The sequence below is a fragment of the Hippoglossus stenolepis genome, chromosome 24 (assembly GCF_022539355.2).
Source record: "Hippoglossus stenolepis isolate QCI-W04-F060 chromosome 24, HSTE1.2, whole genome shotgun sequence".
In the NCBI taxonomy this organism is placed as follows: Eukaryota; Metazoa; Chordata; class Actinopteri; order Pleuronectiformes; family Pleuronectidae; genus Hippoglossus; species Hippoglossus stenolepis.
This window is the reverse complement of record NC_061506.1, coordinates 8910870-8918075: the sequence shown is the minus strand read 5'-3', so window position 1 is coordinate 8918075 and position 7206 is coordinate 8910870. Positions and strand designations below refer to the sequence as shown.

General features: G+C 40.6%; 1 non-coding gene across 1 annotated transcript; it reads right to left on the bottom strand.

Moving 5' to 3' along the window:
* Positions 1–2361: 2361 nt before the first annotated feature.
* On the bottom strand, positions 2362–2433 carry trnad-guc. The gene has a single exon. It is a non-coding gene; the product is annotated as a tRNA-Asp (tRNA).
* Between the last annotated feature and the right edge of the window lie 4773 nt (positions 2434–7206).

Here is a 7206-nt window from a genome sequence, read left to right as displayed (position 1 = left end):
GGTTGTGGAATGCTACAACAGGACTCTTGGAACCATGATCAGTAGGCAAAGTGGCCAAAAATGCTTAAGATATTGACTTTCTGTTACAATTGTACCCAGCAAGAGACAACAGGTTTTGCTCCCTTCCTTCTTATGTTTGGCAGGATTCCCGGGTTTCCAGTTGATGTTATGTTTCAGCATGCTGTTGTTGGTCCTTTGTTTGGAACGTGACCTGTCTGAAGCTGCACGCATTGCCCTGCAGAACAGTCAGACGGAAAAAAGGCTCGTCAGGCGAGAAACTATAACCGCAAAGCAAAGGGATCACCCCTCACCATTGGTGACAGGGTCTTGATGTAAATCGTGGTGGGATAGGGAAGAGAAAAATATCGGACAAATGGGAATCCACAAGAAGTGGCATCTGTACAACCTGGAATCAATGTTTACTGCATCAGGGCCCCTATGACATCAAGAGAACAAGTTGTTCACAGAAACCTTCTACTCCCTGTGAGTTTTCATCCCGCTGGAGATGATGATGATTCAAGCTGCTCTTCTGTTGATGGCAGTGAGCAATGTGAACCAGTCGCGAATGTACAGGACAGTGAGACAAAGACACGTACCTGGCTTTGCTAGTTGTTAGGTTTTGTTCAAGTCAAATTGTCTTTGTATTGTCCTGTCAACACTTTGTTATATACCTGAAAATTGTAAACAAAGTATTAAAAAAAAGAATGTCTGGTCTCAGACATGATGACACTGAGTGAAGCAGATCAAGTGTAAGCCTCGACTGTTACATCTCTTGTCATCTACTTGTCAAGCAGCGACAAAGAGCTGATTTTAAAACAGCTCTTTATAAAGTAAAAACAACACAGCACAGCTGGGGGCATCAGACTAGAGATTCAGGTCAGGCAGCCAGGCAGCTCCTCTCGTCTCCTGCGTTGAAACTGTAAATGTGTACATTTTCTTCAGCCCTTGCACCAATCACTGTGCTGCTGCTCTGCCTTATGTCAACACCCACATCAGTCGGAGCTTCGCACCCTGACAGGAGCCGACTCTACTTCAAGTGCCCTTAGCTACGTTTCAGGTGACTGAACTCATGTTCACAATGATGCACTGGTGGCTTGGCTTTACGGTTTGCTCAGTTGCTTCTTCGCGCTGATCCCAAGCCCTTAACCTTCAAGGATTTGGAGCACCATGTGGCTTTTTCAAATGCAGCCAAGGTCACTGCATCACATAATCTCAAACTGCCACTGTGAGCCAGTTGCAAAAAAAGATATAGATTAGATCACTGGATTGAGATGAGATTTTAGTGAGATAAATGCTTCTTTAAGATTTTGAATATTAAATACAATAAAATAGTATAATAGAAACTAAATGACAATAACAGTAAAGTGAAACTCAATATCAGTCCTGTTAACTAAACTAATATAGTATTTAGGTACTCTCAACATTGTTTCCACAGAACACAGGGAATTTAGCTGATAACGCTTGAGAATTAAACATGATCCTTGGATGTTGAATGGAGCAGCCTTAACAGAAGCAGGACCAGTGGTTTCTCGGATGCCTTTGACCTTTGTGGTTCCCTCTCATTTTATCTCTGCAACCTGCAGGCCGGCACAAGGTGTCTTTCACACCACTCTGGGCTCTCCACACCTTATCAGTCAGAGCACAGAATAATGGTGCAAAAACGCTCTCTGTTTGAGATTGATAAAGGAAGGGAGACAAACACTCGGGGCTTATCTGTGACGCTCCTCTCGAGAGGTGGTTGGATAGGAGCATGTCTGGACTTAGAGCCATCAGCAGTCTGACTGTTCCGAAGAGAGGAGATACTTTCAGCATGGCTCTGTCCCTGCTAGAGAACCAGCTTTTATTCATTAAACATCGTCAGTGTCACCTCCTTGTAGCAACAGATGGTCAGGCAATCACAGTGTAACTGAAACAATAACCACTTTGCAGCAAAGCGATCAAGTGGTGCTTGTCAAATGGGCCAACTCAAATTGCCCTTAAAATGGCATAGAAGGCTCTGAGTATGAGATGTAAGAGTAATGTGGATACAATGTAGCAGTGTGTCCATGCACAACATTGAAACAAAAATAGCTGATGTGCTGAACAGAGGTAAATGGACTCAGTGAAGGTATTACAGATTTTATGTTTTTTTATTTCTGTCACAGCCTTATTTAGGAGAACTATTTCATCCAACTCTGTCAGTTAGGTGGTAAGCAAGCTGGGACCCATGATCAAAAACGTCTTATTCCTAGTAATTGCAAAATGTACATCGATTTTTGAAAATCTTCTTGTCATCATCGCCCTCTTTGTCTCGTGATCCCTCTCGTGGATCATGGGTGACCACGCAGTCAAGCGTGAACAGGGAGTAAAAAATATTTTGCACTCCCCGTCGGGGAATTGAACCCCGGTCTCCCGCGTGACAGGCGGGGATACTCACCACTATACTAACGAGGAGGTGAGTTCCTGCAGTATCCCAGTTCTTCAAATCAGTCTCTCGCTTGCTGTATTGTGTGTCTCCTCAACTCGTCTGCAGAAATTACCTTCTTTTAGCCCCACAACAAGAGATTGTTTTACGGTGGCTTCTATTCTCCATATCGTCCAGCTTGTGCTGTGATGTCTGGATCTGCTTAACAGTTTGGGATAGCTCATTGTTGATCCAGACACGTTTGAGTCGTTTTTCTTAGGGCTGTTTCTGGTAGTTGTCTGTCTTAAATCTGTGTCAACTAAGCACTTTTAAATCATTAAATCATTAAATGATTTGGCATATAGCGTGCCATCTTCACCTGTCACCTCATACGACTTGGACACATTATCTATTGTGATGGTGGTTAAGTTTCGAAAATTATTTTCTAAACTGAAGTATTTTTGAGAAATCAGTTTCACGAAGAGAGAACAACACTATATATTAGGTGCATCTTGCAGATATTGAGTTGTAGCCCCACCACACTCCCCGGCTGTCTCAAAGATTTAAATCCTCCTTCAGCTCCTTGTCGTTGTTTACACCTCATCTGTGTTATCTGTATAGATTTGATAATTATTATTATTTACTATTCCGAAAGATTTGTTCACTTTGCAAATCTGAATGTATGATACAGAGAATTTACAACATTCACTACTCTCTTACCCTGTTACTTTGTTGGAAGTCTGAGAAATGTCAATAGGTCATTGGACCAACTGCCTTCTTTAACCCAAATTCTACTCTACATTTCAAATTTGATGTTTGAAATGTCATGTGTTATCATAATATAATGCTAAAATCTTCCCTTTTATTTCTGGAACCAGTTTAGAAAGAGGAAGGATTTCACTTTCCAAAAGTTAGAGAAAGTGGCAATTCGCCTTTGTTAGATAACATCTCATGTGTCTCCTTGTAAAATGAGGGAGATGCAGAAATGTTGTTTTTTTTTCAGCCAAATTGAGACAGATGGAAAATGAGAATGGCTAGCTGGCCTCAGGCTCCATCAGTCTGGATCTCTCAATTGTCGGAACAGCTCTATTTCCACAGCCCTGACAACTTGTCCTGCTGTGTTTACTTACTGTGGAAATGTATGAGTAAGAAAATAAATAAAATCAAGTTTGTTGGAGATGAAGCATAATCCAATTCAAGTCAATTCGGAGCATCCGTCAGTATATTGCATGTGGTGCTATGGTGCTGATCGGTCTTATTTTCAGTTAAAACACTGCACATATTTTCTCCGCATTTTTTGAATTAATTTATGAAATGGGGAGAGAGTGTGAGGAACGCATGCAGCAAATGGGCCAGGTGCTTGCGCTCGCTCACCTGGTAGAGAGAGTTGAGCCCTTGACAGTTCAAACACTCTCGATTCAAAGTTATTGGTGATGCTGCCATCACAAATCTACATTTTGTTGATAATTGACTCAAACAAAGAACAAGTTGTTCAAGATGATTTCCTCCTGAAGTAGTTGGCAGTGGGCACAATGCACACTGTATGAGAGTGAAAGAAAGTGAAAGAGTGAAAGAAATGTCATCATTTTATACTGGGGGATAGCCTAAGCCTCATTCCTTGACATTTAATCAGAGATGGTGAAAAGTTAACATCTGGGTCTCATGCAAACTTGACGTTCACCCCTCTTTAATTAACCTCACTAAAAGACCTTTATAGTCTAAGGTGAATATTTGCCTTACTGCTTTAATTCAATGTGAAGTTATAACTGGGGGTGTTTTTTTTCATAGTAATGGCAGCTGCATGGGAGCTCAAAGGTAATCCTGCCAGATGACTCATTTTAGAGACCTGTTTTTCTTATGTATTCAAAATGATGCCGATTTGATTCGAATATGAATATCGGGGCTTGGGACTCTTGGATGACACCACAGGAGCAGTATGGAGGCATGTTATGTTTTTTTTCTGTGTTTTTTTTTTTTTACGTCTGAAAATAAGTCCCATATCTTCAGTTGTATTGAATTCAGATGCTACTCTGTTTACCCCTGAAACCCCTGAAGTGCTTTGTGGATTCAAACACTTCACATTCAGGCTTTTTGTTGCTGTATGACTGTTACTGTTATTTTCTCTGGTTGGAAAACTCACATTTGTATGGCGTGTGTACATGACCAGTTTGAGAGCTTCATGATTAAAGTCCCCTGCTACGACGATCACGATGCAACTTTTCAAGCGCTACCTGTGGGGGAATGTATCCTGTAATAATTGCTATTATTTGAAGTTCCCTTGGAAGAAAGAAGGATCTGCACCTTAGCGTGAGGAGCTCTAGTTCTAGGAAGCAGCATTGATGCCCTGATCCAGACATTGTCGGGAGTGCATACAGACACAAGGAGGGCACACACTACTAAGTCGCATTATGAGTTGCTGTGATGAAATTCACCTAAGTTGGATCAGCTTGTGATTAAAAATGTATACTTTGATTTTCAGGGTGGTTTATACAACAAATTATACAATGTTACATGAGTAAAGACTTTCCACTTGAATAATTCGTTCATCAAGATCTGATTTCATTTTTTAGAGCAGTGTATACAAGAAGGCCTTTTAGATCTCACGATGGCTCCAGATCGTCAGGGATTATCCTCTGGTGACCTTGAAAATCACAAGATAAAATGAACTTCATTAATCCGCAGGGGGAGTAGTTTCACAGCAGCGTCTGATGCTTTCCAATGCCGACAGAGCCAGCTTTGAATGTGCACACTGAAATGCCTGAAGTATGAGCAAAGAGTTCACAAACAACATTTCACCGTCAATATTGAAACCACTGAAGTCACAGTGTGTTCATGATCAAAATGTATTTCTGAAACATAAATCATGTAAGGCATGAGTGCAACTCCTCGCTGTAGGTGTTTTAGTGTTCTGCCACCATCTGTCCTGTATTTCCGAAGTCAGTAATAACAATAACAATGCATCCAAATGTGTAATTTGCTTTCGCAAACTGTGTTGCCCCCAGACCCCTGCCACAAACAGATTCCACGCCAAATTGAACTTTTCTAGAGGTTTTCCTCCTGCTCTTAATTTTGCGAGATGGTTAGCTGCAGTTTTATCAGAAAGATGATGGGATGGGGGAATTGACCTATTTCATATCAAAATGGTCCGGATTCTCCCAAGTCTGCCCAGTGGTAATAATTCATGTATGCTCTTTTTTCAAATGTATTCTCTTACCCCTGGCCTTTCTCTGTGTCAGGGTTTTAAGAGATTGGGGGTTTCGAAGAAAGTATTTCCACCTTCAAAACAAAAAACACATGTGAAGTGCACATCTTGTCGCCATGGAAATATTCTACTACACATGTGAAATATCGGAAAATCACATCTGCTACTGGGATTTTTTATTATGCGCACGTGTGTGTGTAAGGGGTGGTGGGCTGGCAGCATGTTAACAGTCTGTAGACGAGTTGAACATGTCTTCTTCTACGCCCTCAGATAAATTACATTAGTGGCTGGTAAATCATGGTTAAAAATCTAGGAACACTTCTTTGTTAATATGATTACATGAAGTTTAACTCATCAATTCATTAAGTCACATCAAGTGACATCACTTCTTATATTGTAGACGGAAATCCTCCCATAACCATCTCTCCATTTCTCTGTTTGACTGACAGCTTCAGAGCAACTCTGCCAGTATCACAGTGGAGTTATAAATAAGTCCTCAGCTCGTTAGGACGCTTCTGTCTCGATCAAACCCATCTTTATTCCATTCACGCCACGCACAGTCTGAAAAAAGAATAAAGAATATTAATAATAAAGCAGACAGCAGCATGAATACTAACAGCAGTCATTCTGTTTGCATTGTTAATGTGGCCAGAAAACAGTACTTTTTGTTACTTACTCTACACCTTTTTGCATAATCTTGCTAACAGATAGCAATTAATTGAATTCTTAGGGTATTGTGACAGGATTTTCAAACAATCGGCCATTCACATGTCATTTACAGTGTTTTCACTGTTCTCCAGCCTCACCCCACACTCTCAGCTAGCCCAGTTGCTACTTTAGGCTTTGCTTGCACTCACATTCTCCTCCTAGGATAGTGGACGACAAAGACGACAGCATTAGAGTAGGCTTTTTTAAAAAATCTTAATAGGTAGTCACTGTCAATGTAATTAATTGGTGTATTCTCAGACTGGTATTCCTTTTGAAAAAAAGTGTGAGTGGACCTATAACCTAAGTCTTGTTGCATTTTCTTTTGTTTGGCATAACCCCAAAAAAAACCCAAACTGAAAAATAAAATGTAGAAAAATACACTTTTTAAATAGCTGTGATATGGATAATTACCCTGATTCATTAAGTATGGAAGAGGCAAATGCCATTCTGAAGGAGAGTTGTAAATGTAAAATACACATTTGTAGGTCAAGCAGAACTTGGGGGGGGGTGACCTGAGCCCTGAGAGCAGCTGACTCAGTATGGACTATCTTAAGTCTGTGTTAGTGGCGCACGTCTTGTGTTTCATCTTTTAACCCCTCACAACTTTTACCAGCTGTCCAAGTAGGCAACAAAACTACAGGCTACTTAAAAGAGACTTACACTCTTTGGGATCGGTGTAAACTAACACTGAATTGAAATCGGCAAAAAGAAAGCCAGCGTTTAATCAATATTTTGAATAATCCACAGTGGATCATATTACTGTGTGTGATGTGAGATATCAAACTCACAGAGAGTTATCACCAACTTCAAAACAGGTTTTTGGACTTTTTTTACTTCAATGTTTTGGTTTTATGGCTCAAAGCTTTACCATTCTGTTTCAGTTTCAAAGCTGTTATCAGCCTTTGTTGCAGCA